The 21,402-nt window shown below is 46.7% G+C and overlaps 1 long non-coding RNA gene across 1 annotated transcript in view; it reads right to left on the reverse strand.

Moving 5' to 3' along the window:
* Positions 1-20,007, reverse strand: part of LOC144167261 (uncharacterized) — a 99,267-nt gene extending 79,260 nt beyond the window's left edge. The window contains exon 1 of the long non-coding RNA XR_013321910.1: positions 19,875-20,007. This is a non-coding gene — a long non-coding RNA (uncharacterized LOC144167261). The remainder of the gene's footprint in view (positions 1-19,874) is intronic.
* Positions 20,008-21,402: the final 1,395 nt, after the last annotated feature.

Genomic DNA, 21,402 nt, shown 5'->3' on the forward strand with positions numbered 1-21,402 from the left:
ATGCACATCGCGCGTTACCATAGACGGCACCACGTACCGAGCTGCGTTCGTCGTTTTGCCTAACTGCTCCCGCGACGTATTTAGGGAGTGAACTTTTTGACTGATATCGGTGCAATAATTGATCTACAGGCAAGGTAGATAACATTTTTCTTCGATCACTCCGTGACGCAGCAACCGAAGCCAGCACACCGTGCTGCTGTAAGAATCGCCGGCGCTCACGTCACCCTGCCACCCCCCGCAAGCTTGATGGTCGCCGTCTACTGTGAGAACGCTGCTTCTGACGTTGACGGTATCGTAGAGAGTGACCAAACTTTGCTTCTCTACAGCGGTGTCTCCGTCGCAAGAGGCATTGCGCGGTTTAAGCAATGCAATTCCAATGTCTTGTTGACTAATTTCAAGCAGGAGTACCAGCAACTAAAAAGGCGCTCCAATTGCGTTCCTCGACAAACGCAACGAACAAGACAAATGATCATGTTCGCGAACGTTGAACGCGCACGCGCAAATGTTTTCAAGCTGATGATGATTTTGCCTAATGGCGCAAGGGCATCTAGGCCAAAGATCAACAAAACAAGGGTGTGTTTAGGTCGCAGGTTAGTTATATGCTGAATGCTTTCGTTAAAAGCTGGTTATGTAAAATTGGTGTATGGGGCCAATAATTGTCAGTAAAAAGTAAATAAAACCAATTGTGAGAGTATAAAAGTTTTTGCCTAGGACAAAAAGGATGACGCAGCTGAGTGTCACGGAAACGTACCTCAGCAGTGTCCTCATTACTGACGGGCAAGCTGGGGTCATGTGCGATAAGAAATTTTTATTAAAAATCAACCTCGGCCAAGTAGTCTAACACATTTTTGAAACTGAATATTCCTTTACCCGAGAGAACGTGCGGAGGGTGCAGTGGTAAGTGTCGTGTTTATATACTTGTCTGATTGTTTCGAGTGACCTACATTCAATTAGGATATGGAGTACAGAAAGATCTCCTCCATATTTGTCACTAGACGACGTGATGTTCCATTTAAGAGCTATCCATGTGTGTGCCCTATCCTTAAACGACACAGAGCAACTTCTACAGAACAGTGGAGTTTTTCAGTTGTGTGTCTACCTATTTGTGGTTTAATTGTATGGAGTGTGTTTTCTGTTTGCATGTCCCAGCGTTACTGCCGGCGTTCCTGGAGTTTTCTTTTAATGAGCCATTTGACGTCAAAGTAAGGCACTGACATTATGTCCACATCTCTACGAAGAGCAGCGACATCTGCCTCCCCATCAGTAGCCTCATTTTCTGCTAGTCTACATTGACCAGGAACCCAGCAGACGTTAATATGAGCCCCATAGAATCTGTTGTCATGATAGAGTATATTAGCGAATAGAAGACTGCGTTCTTATGCCGCTTCACTAAGAACAGGGCTGTCACCACACTGAGAGAATCAAAATATATGACCTAGCAAACTATTTTATTCTTTATTATGTGTTCTATAGCCAGTGCAATTGCTTGGGCTTAACCTGTGAAGATGCTACTGCAAGGATGTAGGATTTTTGAAGCGCAGAGGTTTCGTGTAAGTACGGCACATGACACTGCAGAATTTGTTTTCGACGCGTCTGTGTAGAACTCTGCACATTGATATTTATGCGGAAGACTTCAAACGTGCTGTTAACTTAAGGCACTAGGCGCTTTGTTTTTGTTTATGCTTGCAAGAGACATATCGCATGCTACACGCGATAGCTTCCATGGGGCTATAACATCAGCTAAAAAGGTTTTGTACGTGTATTTGAAGAAAATGCCCAAGTTGGAGCCTACAGTATTTAATGCTATTGCATACGGCTGCGTAAGTGATGGCCGCTTAACGAACAAAGATAGAGTGGATGTGTCATGAATTAAGAGGTTAGATGGGTGCTTTATGACTAAACTTGTTTTTACATTATATAACAAAGAGGTATAAGCACGCTGGTTTTTCAATTACCACATGTCAGATTCTACATACAAACTTTCGATCGGGCTCGTACAAAAAGCACCTGTCACCAACCACAGGCCTTAGTGGTACAGAGGATCCAGTAGTTTCAGAGCAGCTTTTGCAGCTGACTGGTACACTAGGCTACCATAATCAAGCTTTGATCTTACTAGGCTGTTGAAATTTTTCACTAATCATGCTATGTTTGTGCCATATGACTAACGTGACAGTATCTTTAGAATATTGAGTGCTACCGTGCATTTTATTCGTGATTGTTTTGTGTGAGGAATAAAGGATAATTTTTTATCCAGTAGCACTCCCAAAAATTTGTGCTCTTTTGCTATCGGGATGGGCTTCCCTTCAACAGTCACACATGAGTCTGCCTGCATGCCCGTAGCTAAATAAAAAAATCCGCACTTGCTTTTGTCACAGTTAAATTTAAAACCGTTCGCATATGCCCACCTTGAGAGGCTGTTCACTCCAAGTTGGAGCTGTTCGGCCGTATTGCAAGATTTAAAACTAATCTGAACATCATATACATATACCGTGTAGAAGAGAGTGCGGGGTAGACTGTTCTTTAAAGAATTCATTTTTACAATGAAAAGTGGACAACTCAAGACACCTCCCTGAGTGACACCGTTTTCTTGGATGAAAGCGCCTGATAAAACGTGGCAAATTCTCACTCGGAGTGTCCTGTGGGTCAGATAGTCTTCTATGACATTTAACACGTTGCCACAGATTCCGAATGAACAAAGATAGAGTAGAATACCATAACGCCACGTAGTATCATAGGCTTTTTCTAGGTCAAAAAATATAGACATACAGTGTTGTTTATGCACGAAGGCGTCACGTGCCTATGCCTCAAAGGCCACAAGGGCATCCGTTGTACACCTTCCCGAGCGAAAGCCCGCTTGACACTTGTCTAAAATCCCGTTATGCTTTAAAAATAAACGTGGTGTCTCTCTATCATTTTCTGCAAAAGCTTGCAGGAACAGCTTGTTAATGCAATCAGCCTGTAGCTGGCAGGTAAACAGGTATCATTTTCTTCTTTTAATATTGTAACTACACTAAATTTATTTCAAGATTTGGGAAGACGTCCTGCTTGCCATATATTTGAATAACAAAGAATTGCTTCTTGAGTGTCTTGATGAACATGTTTTAACATTTCATAAGTTATTTTGTCAGCCCCTGGAGCAGTTTTTCTACAGGTCGAAAGTACAACTGCAAATTCATGTTTGGTGAACGGTCAGTTCTAGCCCTTGAGGTATTTCTTTTTCCGCAGAGGCTTCTGTTTCATAAACGTTTTTCTTCCACGAATTGTCCAGTGTGGTGAGAAGAGCTGGAGACACTCTCAAAGTGTCGCCAAAGGACGTTAGCTTGATCTTCAAGCGTGTCTCCAGCTGGGCTAACAAGTGGTAGGGTGTTTCTTTCTTCCTTGTAATGCACTAATTCTTTTCCAAACTTTGTGAGTATCAGTGTAAGAGTTGATGGAAGAAAAAAATGTTTTCAAGCTGTCAGTTTTAGCCTCTCGTCTAATTTGGCGGCCATTTGCCTTTGCGCGCCTGAAGGCAACAAAATTTTCAGTATTTGGGTACCTTATCAGGACTGCCTAGGCTTTTTTTTGTTGTTTTTGAGTTATCTTGCACGTCTCGTTCCACCAAGGCCTCGGGTTGTTCTTGTTTCTACGGAGGTTTAGGGAATTGAGGAGTGTGCTCCCTCTATTATGTGTGCAGTAATTATATCGGTCGCTTCATCAATATGTAAATTTTCTTTTGAGGCATACGACAGTTGGGACATTACCCTGATTTTTCTCCAGTCGGCTTCCTCTTCACGAAATCGTTGTGTGTCTGTTGGAATTGTGGGGCTGTCTATTACGGGTAATGCAACAGAAAACTGGTCAGTACCTACTGTAGGGATTTGGTGCTACACTCCACTCTACTAAGGAAAAGAGAGTTGTAGAACCTATTGCGAGATCGATCGCGGAGTAATTGTTGTGGGTTACGTTGTAATAAGTCGGCGGTTTTTTTGTTGTTAAATTGGAAGTAGTCAGAAGAAAGCAAGAATTTTTCTATAAGTCTTCATCGTGTATTGGCACGTGCAGAACCGCTGAGTTGATGATGAGCATTAAAATCACCCATGAGTATAAAAGGCTGCTGGAGTTGGTCAACTAAAGTTTCAAATTCATTATACTGAGATGGTAATCTGGGGGTATATACAACGAAGAAACCGTTATTAGCTTATTAAAGATTATTGCCCTCATGGCAGCTGCTTCCAGGTTAGTTTGCAGGCTTATGTGATGACGAGCAATCGACTTTTGAACGACTAAGGCAACACCTCTGGAGGAGTGAGTGCAGCCATCTCTATCCTTTAAAAAAACCGTATACTCTGTCAGAAAGTGTGTGTGTTTTGCATTCAGATGTGTTTCCTGGAGGCAAATTGCCTCTAGCTTGTGTTCTGCAATACTTCGTAAATGTCGTCAAGGTTTTTCAACAGGCCCCTACAATTCCACTGTATAATGTTTTGCAACATAAATTTCGTTTTTGGGAAGATTGTGCTTGTTTGGTTACTTCAGTTTTGGTATTTATTGTGTGGTGGACCTGTAAATCTTGTTATTTGTTTTCTACGCTCAACTGAGGGGCGCCGCTTCCTCGACGGCTCTGGTGCCACCGGGGACGGCGTTGCGTTCTATTCCTCAGTGGGCGCCCCAAGAGCAGCTGATGGGTCAGGCTCTTTCGGGCGTGCTCAAAGAGGGTTGGTGTCTTTGTTGGCCGCGCGTGCTGGAGGCATAGAACGCAGCACGGCAAACGTGGAGGGTGGAGCCGGTCTCCAGAGTCCATGTCCCCCAACCTCTCAAGAACACTGAAGGTGGGTGCATCAAACACCGGAGTGGCCACAGCATATCCAGCAGTATTTGTCACCACTGCTGCTGCAGTCACAGGTAGTGTGACGATGGTTTGGGCTGCGGAGGGCACCACAGCGTGGGGCGAGGATGGGACCAAGTCAGCGCGGCTGTACTAGGTCGCCACCGACACCAGACAGGGATCCGCCCCCCGGCGAGCCGACTTGGCACACCTAGGAGTATGTTTTCTCCGCGGTATGTTTGCTGCGCGCTTCCTAGTAGGTGATTTTTGTGTTACTTTGAGATTGGGTATTTGTTTTTCTGCTTTGAACTTTTCACATTTTCGGGAATAGGCTGCGTGCGTTTGTTCACAGTTGGCACATTTCAGCTCATCAGATGTACAGTTTTCGGACGGGTGATCGTGCGCTGCACACATCGGGCGCGTCAGACGTCCGCGGCAGGAGGTTGTACTGTGCCCTTACCGTTAGCTTTGAAGCATCGGCGTGGTGGGAGATGTAATGTCGAACTTCACAATGCAAGATGCCTGCAGTGACTGACTTAGGAAGAGTGCTCCGATCAAAAGTTGGAATCCCGTGCTTCGTGGGTATTTAATTTCTATCACACGTTATCGTTATTCTCTTGACTGCAGTACCCCCTTGGTAACGCATGCCATCTAAGATGACAGATTTGGTCTCTATCAAGACGTAAGGTTCAGAAATTACACTTCGCGAGCTGTTCAAGTTTTGGTGTGGGGTGACAGATACCTTGATATCATGCATCTCAGTCTTACTCAAGGGTTTATTGGATTGTTCTTTGGTTTGCACTTCAACAAGAATGTCACCTGAGGTTAGCTTTTCCGTGTTGTAGTTCGCACCAACAACACTCTCTATGAACTTAGCTACCAAAACGACTGATTTACTGATAATTGGTGCATCTTTCTCAACGGACTGTATTATCAGGAAAAGAGGGAAGTTGTCAGGTCTTGTAAACAATGGAGCAGAAAGTGGTGGGAAAGCAATTACTTCGGTGCGAGCCCTCCTCAGAACTCGATCGTTTCGTTGGGGGGGGGGTTAGAATATACCATACGCTACAGTCTCCAGCAGGGAATGGGGGTACTTTCTTTTCGAGCCTTACCCTGTTAGCTAGAGAGGTCCCAGAGCTCCCTGCCTGGTAAACAGACCGAGAGCCCGTCCGCCGGAGCTTAACCTGGGCTCCGACGGCCACCGTGTGAGGTTTCTACCCTTCACCTTAAAGCTCATTACCACGATCGGTTACAGTGTGAGTATGGGGGCTCGAGGTCGGCGGCGTCGCCAATACAGTCAACTAGATTACTCAAGGTGCCCCGTGCGGGGAAATGCTTTCAAGCTGCCGCATCCTTTCGACGTGAACCCGGCGCTGCCACAAGAAAACCAGGACAAATTATTGGATTTGCAGTGCCGCTACCACGAGTGTTTTTCGTACAACTGAAAATTAATTCGAACACCCTTTGCGAAGCTCCGAATTATAACCGAAAATGGAGCCCGATCTACCCAACAGTCACCGTACCGCGTGTCTTCATACGAGCGGGAAGCCATCTCGACACCAGTCGAAGGCATGCTCAGCGACGACATTATACAGCCATCGAAAAGACCCTGGGCTCTCCAGTCGTACTCGTGAAGAAAAAAGACGGTATTTCGACACCTCTGCAATGCGAAGTACTTCTCATCAATGCATCTGATAAAATGTTGCAGGCAAACTGAAGTGGACGAGAGATATCAAGAGAAGACTGCAGTCATAATTCCGGATGGATTATATAAGTTCAAGGTCACGACGGTTGGACTGTGCACGGCGCCAGCAACGTTTCAGTCACGAACATTGTGCTTCCCTGAAGTGGAACACCTGCCTCGTATACCTCGTCCGCGTTGTCGTATTTGCCTGGACTTTCGACGAACACCTTGCAAGACTGGAGTCTGTACTCGAGACCAACCTTACGTCAGGGCTAACGCTGAAGCCTGAGAAGGGCCGCTTCGCGTAACAGAAACTTAATGCCTCGGGAGTCCTGCCTGACCGATCGGAAACTTCAGCCATTGCGGACATCCCAACACTGAAAGACAAGAAGGGCGTGCGAATATTTCTCGGACTGTGCGCATACCACCGCCGTTTCGTCACAAACTTCGCCCGAATTCTAGAGCCACTCACATAATTGAAAAAAACTTCGCTCTACAAGAACGGGATGAAAGAAGAGGACACACCAGACAGCGCAGACTAACAAACTGTGCAGATTCTACGCACATATGTAATACTATCTCGTAGACATGTGGAACCAAGAAAACTTTAAAAAATAAAGAAAAAGAAAAAGAAATAAAAATAAAAAACCACACCTTCACCACTACACATGCCATCTCAACAAGATTTTACACCATCAAGAGACGTGATTTCCTTGCCCAACAGCGATATTGAAGCAACACTAATGCATCTATCCCCCCTGCGCACAATTTTCTGCGCCTCCAGTATCTCCCGCGTGAGCGCGTCACGGCTCCTAGCGAGCACCTTTGTTTTTTTGAGTAGCAATGAGTAGCAAGATGCCCGCTTATCCCGTTGCTAACATTATTTTCGTGCTTACGGAGGCTATATTTAAAAATCTACCACATTGGTCGATATATACCTTTTTGCAGCTCAACGGAATCAGGTACACCACTCCCTCAATCCAGGCAACGAACTTAATTTGGTGCTCCGTGCGGCACCCATTCTGTTCTTTTCGAGCAGCTTTGACCTGTCGACAAAGCTTTGCAAGCTTGTCGGGCGCAGAAAAACCACATTCGTCCCTGTACGTCGAGCGATACGCTTGAGGTTGAGGCTCAGCTGGTGGATGTACAGAATCACCGCAATATTTTGTTTGTCCTGGGGATTCTCGTCACCTACTGGCCTCGTGTCTCGCTCTGCCAGCTTAGCCTTTTTGAGTATCTTTTCGGCTACTGACACAACCAGGTGTGTGGGGTAGCCGGAACTCGATAGTCGCTCAGCTTGCTGAGCCAGGCTAGCCGTCATCATGTGCGGGCATGATTTTGGTAATGCAATCCTGACGAACCGGGTAGCAATGGCTCTCCCGAAATGATTGGAGAGAGAAGACCCAAAAAGAAGGAGTGGTCTGTTCTCCCTAGGAGCGTAAGACCAGCAGACGTGGTTCCTGGTGAAATGAAGGTCCAGTTCTAAAAACCTGATGTGGCCTTCGTGGGTTAACTCGCTAGTAATAAGCAACGGCATCAGGTGCTCGCTAAAAAGAGAACTGACACGCTCTGTTGGGGCTTCCAGGCTCTAAGCTACAAAGTCTAAAACAACAAGATAATCGTCGACGTATCGGAATACTTTTAACACTTTCGAATCATCCAGATGCTCATGAATTTTCTGTCGAGTTTTGCGAGGTACAAGTCACTTACTGGCGCTATACATGACCCAATGCATATGCCGTTCCTCTGAATAAACGTCTTATCGTCAAAACACACTGGCCAAACTGGCAGATGTATTATTGATAGGCTCCGTGAGCACAACAATAATGTTTGAAACGCGATAAGCGGGCACCTTGGCACTCAATGCCGTGACTGCAGGTGTGTCCCATTTTTTGAAAAAAGAAAGCTGCTCGCTAGGAGCCGTTACACGCTTACGCGGGAGATAATGGAGGATCGGGAAATTGTGCGTGCGGGGGATAGTTGCATTAGCTAGTGTTGTTTCAATATCGCTGTTGGGCAAGGAAATCGCGTTTCTTGATGGTGTATAATCTGGTTGAAACGGCATGTGTCATGGTTAGGGTGTGGTTTTTTATTTTTTCTATTTTTTAAACTTTTCTTGGTTCCACATGTCTACGCGATAGCAGTACATATGTGCGTGGAATCTGCACAGTTTGTTAGTCTGTGGTGTGTGTTGTGTCCTCTTCTTTTGCCGCGTCCTTGTAGCGCGAAGTTTATTGCGCGAAGTTGTAGCACAAAGTTAACCTGGAACAAAGTGCTCCCGTATGTCACGTTTGCGTATAACACGGCTATCCAAGAAACCACGAAATATGTCACCGTTCGCGCTTGTCAACGGAAGACGGCCAACTACAATGCTTGACGCCATGCTGACGCACGTAGAAGACGCCAACCTCAACGCCGATGCCCAATGATACATTCAGTGTGTGAAGAAGGCCCGCCAGCTCGCTCAAATTCCTACAACAATGCACCAGCTAGTGAATGCCGGACGCTACAATCTTCGACGCCGAGACGCCGATAATACCCAGGTCATCGCATGTGTGTATGGACTCCCATCCGACGACACGGAAGTAGCGAGAAGCTTCTGCGGCGGTGTTCTGGACCCTACCTGATTGTACGGCGTGTTGCTCAAGGAACCTACGATGTGATCCCTGACGGTGATTCCCGAACATCACGACGACGCAGGCTGCCTGAATCTGTCCATGTAACCTTACTACGCAACATAACTGTTTTTGTTTATTCGGAGTGCAGTTTTATTTTTGCATCGGGTGGATGCACTCTTAGAGGGGGGTAATGCCGCGCAGCTTGCATTGGGTTTGTTTGTTTAGTTTTGTTTTTACCGCCCGGATGCGGCGGGTTATCCGTGTGCGAGGTGAAGGGCTTTTGCTATTTTTTATTTTTATGCCGTACGTGTTGTTTCTTTTCAGAGGGAGCGCGTTGCCAAGTAATGCCAACGTATAGAATACTTCTCTTTGATCTACAGTGTTCTGGATGTAATTCGGCGGTTCGATAAATACTCGCGCCGAAAGATGAACGCTCGCAGAGCATATGGCGCGGTCACCAATACTTTTAAAGTCGCCTGCACACATCACTTTGGTGACTGCTGCTTCGCTGCCTGTGTGATTTTTTTTTGTTAGGAGAGCACAAGTTCTCTCCAATAAACTTGTTTCTCCTTTAGGCCAACTCCGTCATCTTTGGCTTGGTGACAATATCGTTCATTGCTCATTAATATTTTGCTGTCGGGACTATCAAGCACACATTTGTTGAGCTAAAAGGTGCCTTCAAGTACAAGAGTTGCATTCATGTTTATATTAATGCCTTTTGTTTGCTTTTTGCTTCATAATGTTGACAATTTTAATGTTTCTTCTCAGATGAGGCGTTCACAACGTTTTGGTTATGTAATCTACTTGTTAAAGAATTGTTCTGCACTTTTGGGCTGATGGCTCAATCTAGGAAGAGACTCTTTGCTGACACAACAAAGACCTTGGAAGTTATACATTGCTGTGCTTCACAACACTAAGGCGAACGGGTGGTGCCGGCATCACTAGTGGGTCTGAAGGCGAGTTGCTGGGCGTCACTTAAAAAATAACGGCACTTACTTTGCAAAGTCAACGGCCATAATCTCTACCGTCAGCTTTCACAGGAACATAAGGACGCTTTTGCGAAATTCTGCACTGAATTTGGAGCTACGCTGCAAGCAACTCTAATGAACGCCTGGCTATAAGATCTGCTTGGTTGGTATGACTTCGCTTCACGATCCTTCCCCTTCAGCTTGATTTTGGCGACACCGTCGGCGTGCTGTGCGCGGAAGTCATGTTTTATCCTACCGGGATATTACCTGACCTCCCGCCGTAGACGCCTGTATCCCAACCTTTGTAATTGCTTTCGCAGGTTTGTGCAGTCTACGTCTGATGTAGGTGAAGGTTGTGTTTTGTCTGAGCCTTTGTTTAAACAGCTGCACAAGTGTCCGTAGAGTGGTATCCTGAAGGCACAGTTCCACCGACCATTATTGAAGTCAATGAGAGATTTAAGAGCATAAAGTGCGGTTCCGCACCTCGGTCTTATGGTCTGTCTGCAAGATTGTACCGGAACCTATGGGATTTAATCGCAATGTACCCAATGACAGCGTTTTCGCACAGATTTCTACACAATAAATTTCTACGCTCATTCTATGTTGCACGGGTCGTCTTAATTCCAAAGAAGGGTATCTCGTCCCATCAATAAGAGGAATGGCAGCCTATCAATCTTCCTAACACAGATTACAAGGTTTTTGCTGAACTCATAGTCTGACGCATGCAACCATTGATAGCGCAGTTAGTTTCTTGTCAGCTGGCCTCACCTGTTACCGGGTGCCGCATACACAGCGTGTCCTATGTGAGAGGTTGCCTCATTGAGTGCGTCTATACGACATGGTTAGGGGAGAGTACTTTCTAAGACCAAAGAAAAGAATTTTTTCGCCTGGATCATGAGGGCCTATTTGGCACCCTTGAAGCATTCAGATTTCCAGCATCTGTTGTATGTCTGCTTCGCAGTATGCACACCGGTATGAGAAGCCCTGTGTTTCTAGATGGCGCATAGAGCGGAAAAGTCTTCATTATGCGTGGCCTCCTTCAATATTGTGCGCTATTACCTGTTGTGTATTTTGTCCCTACACTCTTTTTTGGAGGCGGAACAGAGGCACAGAAATGTGAAACGCTTTCTACTGCTGGGAACTATTATGGTAAAATTATAGCTTTATCTGATGATGCCATTTGCATGTTCCCAGTGAAGACAGTTGGCGACATTCATTAAACATTTCTCCTAAATATGGCAACTCGTCTGGAGCTCTGTAGAATTGGTCAATAGGGAGTACCTGTCCGTAGGCTCGCCTACTCCAATTTTATACGATATTTTAACAATACAGACACAGTCCAAAATTAGTGTTCCTAAAGAAAATCAAACTCCGGGGTGTCAATGTACATGTGGCACGTGATTCTCGAAAGAATTCGTCGAGATATCTATAACGAGGAGACTTTTGATTTGCCGTTGTTCGAGAGATGCTATCTAGCGCAGCCAGCATTTTGTGGAAAGATATAGCGCGATCCCTGGTACCCCAACCATTTTTAAAAGACCTAATTAGCATTCAGTGCTTTGTCGGTTTCTTTATATGGGAAGGTAGCTCAGCAGTGGTCTCTCAACCATTCCACGGACAACCGCGGTATCGCAGGGGGCTCGCATTCCCCTCTGAAACTCTTCTTCTTTGTGTTTTTGTTGTGGTGTCTGCTGATATACTTTAAGGAGCGGCTTGCCCCGAACGGGTTTTCGCAAAGTTGTCCCGCAGCGCACAGAGTGCATACTCATGGCCGAAGTAGGTATGTTCCGTGGGGCACCGGCTCTCGGCACGCTGGCAATTATAATGTATGTGTGACTTTCGTAGGCACTTATAAACGGTATGCCCAGCACAAGATGAAATATATTGGAAGACCTCTTGGTAGGCCTCATGGCCACTCTCATAAATAACACTGTTTCCGCTCTAGGCACAACCAAATCAGTAGGACAAGTTGAGGTACATTAACCACTTCCTTCTTACCTGCTGACTTGCTAGAACTTATGTGGCTCCTGGAATGGGGTGCTGACTCAACATGGGATATACGTCAGAGCTGGGGTGTAACGCGCAGCTCAGTTTGTAATTTTTCCATTCTGCGCATGGCTACATCTGTACGTGTTTGCGTCGTCATGTACACTTTGCCCGCTTTTTCTTATTAGGCGCTCTGCGCTTCCTGGGCTGAATTCGTTCTATTTTTTTTTACTTAACTTTATGCAGAGTTTTTTTCTTGCCTTCATTGCGTGCCATTTTTTGTTTATTTTTGCTTTCCCGATCTCTCACATTAACTTCACTGCATTGTAATCACCCCCATTTGGCGTAACAAGCACTGCCGCTAGCAGAGCTGACCTGCCCAGCCAACATTAAAGACAAAGACAAAGAAAATATACCACAAGGACAGCCGCTGGACAGCGGCTGTCCTTGTGGTATACTCTCTTCGTCTTCGTCTGAACTAGCGCCGGTTTTATCGAAGAATGTCAAATTTTCAACTAGCCCAGCTTGCAACCCCACATTACGGAGTTCTCTCTCTCTAGCGGTGTGCCCCAAAGGCCCACTACTACAAAATACCAAATATATGGTTGAAAAATTCGATAGCGCATCGTCGTTCAGGCGTGGTGTGCACTGCGGATTTCAAGGACTCGGAATCTGGTGGTATATAAGCGGAAGCTTATGACCTAGAGTCCGCTTTGCGGGGATGCTTATAGTGGTTGGCGCTTTGGCGTTGTGAACCCTGACCACCCCACACAGGTCACGAGTGACCAGCCTCTTCTGGCTGTATGGCCTATTTTAGGCCGCATGTGACGGGAAGTTCTCCCTTGTGGTTTGAAGGGGCGTTTCTTTGTTGCTGAGGAAGAGTTCCTCAGACAATGGCTTTGTGCTGTCGTTTCTGCACAGGGACTGATAGCAGCTCATACACTCGAATCAGTGTGGCATAGGTGATTTTCTTCCGTAACACAACCTTCAATTCCTTCGGTACTGCGAGCCTCAAATGTTTCCGGGAGGTGGAGTGCATGGTAGAGCAGCCGAAATCTCCATTTCTGTACCATCTGCAGCCACTGATTGCCGAGTCGAGGGTCAAGAAACTTGCTCGCCAGGTTCGCTTTGTGCATGCCTGTTCTTATTTCCTTAGATGGCATCTCTGTTCACCCGCTTCCTCGTGATGTGATTAAGATATTCGTGGGTGACCCTCCGGAACTGTGTGGCCACCTTCGTGGGCTTGATCGTGATTGGCGCAAAAAAATAAACACGTAGCTTGCGGCTGGCTTTTCCGCGGAAAAACTTTTGTCTGAATATAGTCTTTCAATGAAGTTATGTGGTGGTCGAACGTTAAAGTAATTACAGCGGTACCATTATAGGTTATGATGCGAACATTGGCAAGGTTTGTTTCGTCAAAGTCACCTTTGTGGCGAGTGCTCTGTAGCTCTAATCTAGTGTAGGTATCTTGAACAAAGTTTTTCTAAAGTTGTCCACTAGGTTCACTCCAGTTTTTGCCATTGAGTATCATTCACGTTTAATAAATAGGATGTTCACAGGGCATTTGTAAATATTAGGGAATGTCTGTCAGCTATCATTATAAGGACTTTCATGGGAAGAAAACGGACAGCACCATATTTCTACGCTAGAATTATACTCTACTCCATCCAAGGGTCAATAAGATAAATACTAGGAAATACGCTTCAGTGCATTTTACAGGCATGTTTGTATCCTGCACGTGTATGGTCACACGCTCCGCTGGACATCAATTTTTACACAGTAAAAGGCACTGATTTTTTGCCAATTTTTCTACGAAGACGAAGTGTCTGTTCCGCCATTTCGATTAGGTCGGTCTTCTTGTATTCACAAGCAAAACCTTCGGTGTGAACTGGCATACTTGCCATGCATGAAACCGTCCCGATTTTCCTTCAGTTCTGTTCAGGGCCGTGAAAATGGGCTTCAGTGATCACAGTCTGTAATTTATCCATTTTATTGCACTATAGGCAAATTTGATACTGCTTTTTTTTAGATGCCTCAGATTGAGAGCTGGAGAGTAGTAACCTAAAGCTAATGTTCCCAGAAGACATGTTGTTGACGCCCGCAGTTTTCTTCTGGTCCAAGCCCTAACAGTTTAGCTGCAATGGCTTTGATGTTATACATGTACGTAAATTCGTAGATAGCATATATTACGACAAAGTTGAGCCCCACGCAAAAGGTATCCGCGAACTACGTCTTCTTCGAAGCAATCGCGAGCTGAACCGCGGCGATGAACTAGTACGTGTTCTCACACATTTTAAATAAAGTGGCATTTCAAGTCTAAACCACACGCAAATACCTGGGGGTAACAATATCTACAGATCTTGGCTGGTCGGAGCATGTCAATCAGCTCACAAATAAAGCAATAAACAAAATATTTTTATCAGGAGGGCGCTTTATATTTCTACCCACGAAACCAAACTTCTGGCATACGTCACGTTCAAATGGCATATCTTTGAATATTCAATTGTTGTCTGGTTCCCTTACACGGCGTTAAGATTAGAACTGTAGAGAAGGTTGCACGCACAGACAGTGCGGTTTATCTACAACCGATATGGGCGCACTGACTCGCCAACTGAACATTACCTTGGGCAGGTCTACTGACCCTTTCAAGGTGAGCACAGCTTCCTGGACTGAAGTTTCTAGATCAAATAATTCACAAATAATGGAGAATAAACCCTTGATTTCTTCGTGACCTTTCGCAATGCTAGAACGACAAGGAACGCCATTCTTGGAATGAAAAGATATAATTAATTAACAATATTTTTGCTATTCCTTTTTTCCAGCAGCATTCCGGAATGAAGTGCATTAGGCACGGTTATTAATCAACTTCCAACCATAAAAAAGTTTTCCAACTTGCTGAAGAAACTGTGATAGGTTGTTGTTTCTTGATGGATGGTGTACGTACTTACCTTGTATGATATTAGAGTGCTTTATCAATGTGTGAATCACCTGAATACCTTGAAATCTTGCTATTGTATTGCTTGTATGCATCTTGGTGTCTTTATTCTTTGATTATGTACACTTACTTTTTTTAATGTGATATTTTGGTTATGCCTACTCTGAATCTGCACTGTAGGACTGCTATAGTAGTACTGCACTGTAGTATTGCACTGCAGTGCTGCCCGAGCAAATGGCGCATCTTTCTGTAACATTGAATGTAAACGCTCACTCCTATAGCAATACCCATGGGGGCTTGACAGTATTATTTAAATAAAAAATAAAAGTACACGCCACAGCAACAGGCAAGAATATCGTAAGCACGTCACGGGGAAGCAGCTGACCACAGGTGCCTGATACAGGCTGTCACACACACATGTGACAGGCTTTAAAGGTCTACAGAATCATTCTTATTAGTGCACATAGTTGCACACTTCAATGATCGTGCTCAACATTATCAGCGTATCTTTATACGTCTATGCATTGTTCATGAATGTTCGTTGTCCCAAGTTTAAACAGGAAATTTTTGAGTGTTTTGTAAAAAAAACGTATTCAAAAAGATAGACAGATAGACTCACAAATCAACATACAGATATGCATACCAAAATTATGGGTTCCAATTAGCTAAAGAAACACTATTGTTTTTAATAGGCGGGCGAAAGATCCAGGTTCCCCGATTGCGTAGTACTCGTGGTACAAAGGGCTACCTTTCCAAAAATCTGGCTATCGCACCCATGGCCCTGAATAAGTGCACTGTAAGAGTACGAATTTGTTCTATTGGTCTATCTCTACTAATATTACATGTGTTTTTGTGTTTGAATCCTGAAAATATCGATTTTATAAATATTGTAACGTGGCGGCAGATGACACGAACCATGAGGCGACGAAGCGGTGTATTTACACGACTATTTACAGGCCGCCATTCCGAGCCCGGGCTCGCTGCGCCCCGTACCCATCTTCTTCCTTGTCGTTATTAGTGGTGGGCCATGCCGGCGCGGGTATTGTCCCGTCCCGTGACATCACCTCCCCGGTCGATGAAGACCGTCCCGGTCGACGACGAGGCAAATTGGCGATTAAATGCGGATGAGATGAAAAATGCAGTGACGAATCACTTGCCGCCACGGATGAAGATGACGACGTTGGTGATGCCTGGCCCAGCAACAGCAATGGCGTCAGCGGTGACGAAGCACCTAAGGTCCTTGAGCCACGTCGGACGGAAGGGCGGGGGAACACATCGTCGGCGTGTCTAGGTCGGCTCGTCTCGGCTGGTCTTGACTCGGGTCTTTCGGGCTGGGGACACGGGGTGGGGGACATCGTCTTGTTCTGGTCTCGACTGGGCTGGGGCGGCCCGGCGCGGCTTCATTGTCCTTGGCGGCTGCGTCCACGTCGATGCGATGCGGTGCTGGGGCCAGGATGGGGATGACGAACCCGCACACTCCACCAAATGTAACGTGGCGGCAGATGACACGAACCATGAGGCGACGAAGCGGTGTATTTACACGACTATTTACAGGCAGCCATTCCGAGCCCGGGCTCGCTGCGCCCCGTACCCATCTTCTTCCTTGTCGTTATTAGTGGTGGGCCATGCCGGCGCGGGTATTGTCCCGTCCCGTGACATTGATTCTGGGCCTTGACTTTTTGTCGGAACATTCTGCACTAATAGATTGCGCGACGAGTTTACTACGCCTCGAGGTACCGCTTTCGCCCGATGCTCCAGACGCCTCAGTTTCACCGTCGTTATGTTCAGCTGAGTTCATCCGTCTCCGCCCTGAAGCCGTCACCCATGTTCCCTTGTCCTCTCGCCACCCTCTCCCCGACGGTGCGTACCTCGTGTCCCCTGCAACCAACGTTCTCCTAACGCACAATGTGATCCTGCCGAACTCTGTGGTAACCATCAAAAACAACCACACCATCCTTCCAATTCTGAATTTTGGATTGCATCCCCAAGTACTTCCCCAAGGAATTTCCCTCGCCTCAGTTTCTCCACTGCACGACATTGACATTTCTGCGCTAACCGTAGACACTTCTCTACCGGCTTCCTCTCGTGACCTCATATATACCCCGAACTTAGCGGAGAAATTTGGCGCAATGATCAGCTCCGAACTTTCAGGACCACAAGCCCAACAACTACGCCAGCTTCTTCTATCATATTCTGACATTTTTGACTTCCAGAACCGCCCCTTGGGTCAAACACATGCAGTGAAGCACCGGATTGACACAGGCGATGCCAGGCCAATTTACAGGCGACCTTATCGAGTGTCCCATGCGGAACGCGACGTAATCCAAAAAGAAGTAGAAAAAATGCTCGACAAAGACATCATCGAGCCTTCCTGCAGTCCGTGGGCGTCCCCAGTGGTTCTGGTAAAAAAGAAAGACGGCAGCTGGCGCTTCTGCGTCGATTACCGCCACCTCAATAAAATAACCAAGAAGGACGTATACCCACTGCCAAGAATAGACGCCGCCCTCGACTGCCTTCATGGGGCTAAGTTCTTTTCCTCAATTGACCTCCGCTCGGGCTATTGGCAGATCTCTGTCGACGAGATGGACCGGGAAAAGACCGCCTTTGTCACACCCGATGGCCTTTACCAATTCAAGGTCATGCCATTTGGGTTGTGCAATGCGCCAGCGACCTTCGAAAGAATGATGGATTCTCTACTTCGTGGATTCAAATGGTCGACGTGCTTGTGTTACTTGGATGACGTCATTGTGTTTTCCCCATCATTCGAAACTCACCTATCTCACCTTGCGGACATCCTTTCCCTTTTCCGACATGCTGGCCTGCAACTAAACTCTTCTAAATGTCGGTTTGCTCGCCGCCGCATTACGATCCTCGGCCATCTCGTCGGCGCTGAAGGAGTTCAGCCTGACCCAGACAAAGTCAACGCCGTGAAGAACTTCCCGGTTCCGTGTTTTACAGACGCCGTGCGGAGCTTTGTCGGACTTTGTTCTTATTTTCGACGTTTCATCAAAAGCTTTGCTGATATCGCCCATCCTCTCACTGACCTTCTGAAGAAAGACGTTAAGTTCTTCTGGGGTATCGAGCAAGATTAGGCTTTTCACACCCTAATATCCCTCCTTACATCATCCCCAATTTTAGCCCACTTCAACGCAGCCGCTCCTACCGAAGTGCGAACCGATGCCAGCGGTCACGGGATCGGCGCCGTACTGGCTCAACGCCAGGACGGTCACGATCGCGTTATCGCGTACGCCAGTCGCCTCCTCTCGCCTGCGGAACGCAACTATTCTATCACCGAACGGGAATGCCTTGCACTTGTGTGGGCCGTTGGAAAATTTCGCCCCTACCTGTACGGACGGCCCTTCACTGTTGTTACCGATCATCATGCGTTATGTTGGCTCTCTTCATTGAAAGATCCCACCGGACGCTTGGGTCGCTGGGCACTACGCCTTCAAGACTATTCTTTCTCCGTCGTCTACAAGTCTGGTCGCCTTCATCGGGACGCTGACTGTCTATCTCGTTATCCGGTTGACCCTCCTGAGCCTCTGCCCCAATCCTGCTTGTTGTCCATTTCGGGATTACTCCACATCGGTGATGAGCAGCGTCGCGATCCCTCTTTGAAATCCATCATCGACAGTCTCAACATCGGCTCTCCTGCACCTACCACTCATCTGTTTCGACTCCAGGATGGCATCCTTTACCGCCAGAATCTCCGTCCAGATGGCGCTGAGCTCCTGCTTGTTGTCCCTAACCACCTTCGTTTAGACATCCTCAAACAATTTCACGACCTACCTACGGCTGGTCACCTGGGTGTTTCCCGAACGTACGACCGTGTGCGTCGTCGATTTTTTTGGCCCGGCCTTTACCGTTCTGTCCAACGTTATGTGGCCACATGCGACCTATGCCAACGCCGCAAGAAGCCCACCGCGTCACCGCCCGGTCTCCTACAACCGTTAGACATCCCCACTGAGCCCTTTTATCGTGTTGGTGTTGATCTTCTCGGTCCGTTTCCGGTGTCTACCTCGGGCAACAAGTGGGTAGCAGTCGCCACCGATTACGCGACACGCTATGCCATTACCCGTGCTCTCCCCACCAGCTGCGCATCCGACGTTGCCGACTTCCTTCTACGCGATGTAATTCTTCATCATGGAGCACCTCCCCAGCTTCTTACTGATCGAGGCCGGTATTTCTTGTCCCGAGTTGTTGAGGACCTTCTTCGTGCGTGCGCAACACAACACAAGGTCACTACTGCTTACCATCCGCAAACCAACGGCCTCACGGAGAGGCTCAACAGGACGCTTACAGACATGTTGTCGATGTACGTCTCCACCGACCATCGCGACTGGGACGTGGCGTTGCCTTACGTCACGTTCGCTTACAATTCGTCCCGTCACGACACTGCAGGCTCGTCCCCATTCTACTTGCTCTACGGCCGCGAGCCATCTTTGCCGCTCGACACCCTTTTACCGCCTTCTCAGCCCACAACTGAGTATGCCGAAGCCGCCATCGCCCGTGCCGACCACGCTCGCCAAGTTGCCCGCTCTAACCTTCTCTCATCACAAGTCTCCCAAAAGGCGCGCTACGACTCGCGACACCGAAACCTTTACTTCCCGCCGGGATCACTTGTTCTGCTGTGGTCGCCGTCGCGCCGCGTGGGACTTTCTGAAAAACTCCTCTTCCCCTATTCTGGTCCTTACCGTGTCATCCGACAAGTCACCGATGTCACGTACGAAATAGCACCGGCCATGCCGGCGCGGGTATTGTCCCGTCCCGTGACAATATTTTAGCTGGTAGCCTAAGATACTTTGTGCTGCGTTATGGTAAACATTTTACACGGCTGCTTACCACCGAAATGAAAGTGTAAAGTATAATGGTGACTTACTCGCCAGCCGTTCACGCACTCTTTCGCAATACAATTTTTTTCTGAAGTTTCAGAGTAGCTGCTCTGGGTGGCGGAAGAGATTGTAGCTAGAAGGTAAAAGATGCTACTCTTTAAAATGAACATTCTTTTTCGGGTTCACAAGAAAATTTGCAAGCTTTATCAGGCAATGCAGCAGCCACTTAAATATCGAAACCAAAACAACAAAGGAAATAGTTTTTAAAAGTTTAGTGAACTGTTAAATTTAGAGTTTGAAAAACCATACTTGCCGGTAGCAGTTCACACTGTCCCCCCAAACCCTTAAATATTTATTCCTCACTTGATTATAACCTTTACACAGACTTCAAATAGTAAGCAGGGAGCAGCAAAGAATTTTTTGTGCGACCTATAACACAACATACTACTTTCCGTCAGGTCATCTACTTTTAAACAAAAATACCATGCGTAGGCGGGGTGGTATCTTTCAAAGGTTTCAGTCGGAAAACATCACATTTTTTTGCACCACATTTTTCCTGCAAGGCTTCGGTTTCAGATTTTTTTCGACATGTATATTGCAACCCACAATTGTTCTACAAGCTTTCCACTTCCACATGATAATGTAATAAACGTGCAATGTATGTACTACATGGTGTCTATAGTAGGCGTATGGTGCCTATATTACACGTAAATCTTAGAAAATTCTAGCTGTGGGAATATCAAGAGTTCATATTTACAAAGCTCCCGAAGTACTGAAGCACCTAAGTGTTGGTTGACTCCAGAACAAATATACGAGTGCCTTTGAAAAAATTTGGCACCTGTTTGTAATGCCTGTAGATATCAAAAATGGGAAAATTCCGAATTTAACTCCGTAAATTGATTAAATAGCCAACAACCCTCAACAAAAGGTATCTGATCCAAAACTTGAAGAATAGTTACCCCGTGAGAACAGTGCGCCTAGCACATAGTTTTCACTAAACTGCTGCTTGCGGACGATTTATTTGCGCGAATTTCAGGAGGCCACAATAAATGAGATACCGCTGATCCGTAAATGTCGGGTAAGTTTGGTACAGTGAAGTTGTACGGCGAAGCTGTATATGTTTTATACGACGAAGCTTTATATGTCTGACTCTTTCCGTCCTCCCCCGTTCTCCTTCCTGCTGAGCCAGTTTCCTCGGCACCGCTTCTCTGCTTCTGCACGCCACCATGGACGCCACTTTCACAGATATATTCCCCTGGCAACAGCAATGCCTGGTTCACACGATGATAAATCGACTGATTTCAGGGGTAGCCCCGTTATCAGAAGGCCGGGGAAGTGGAGGCGATGTACCCTACCACCAGAGTCTACTGGGGCCAGGCCGCGTGGGCCCGGTCATGGCGCATCTGACGGGACACCCGGTGATTCCTCCTGCGCATGCGCTGAACTGCTGCAACACGGCGACCTCTCTACACCAGCACGGCCTCCGGCCATCCACCACATACGCCTACTTCTCTGAGAACGGCACGCTGGAACACTTGCCCTGCGTGGTCCTTCCGCCAGCACCACGCCCCATTG

This window comes from Haemaphysalis longicornis, unplaced genomic scaffold (assembly GCF_048455015.1).
Source record: "Haemaphysalis longicornis isolate Haplotype H1 unplaced genomic scaffold, Haemaphysalis longicornis Haplotype H1 scaffold_2, whole genome shotgun sequence".
Classification (NCBI taxonomy): domain Eukaryota; kingdom Metazoa; phylum Arthropoda; class Arachnida; order Ixodida; family Ixodidae; genus Haemaphysalis; species Haemaphysalis longicornis.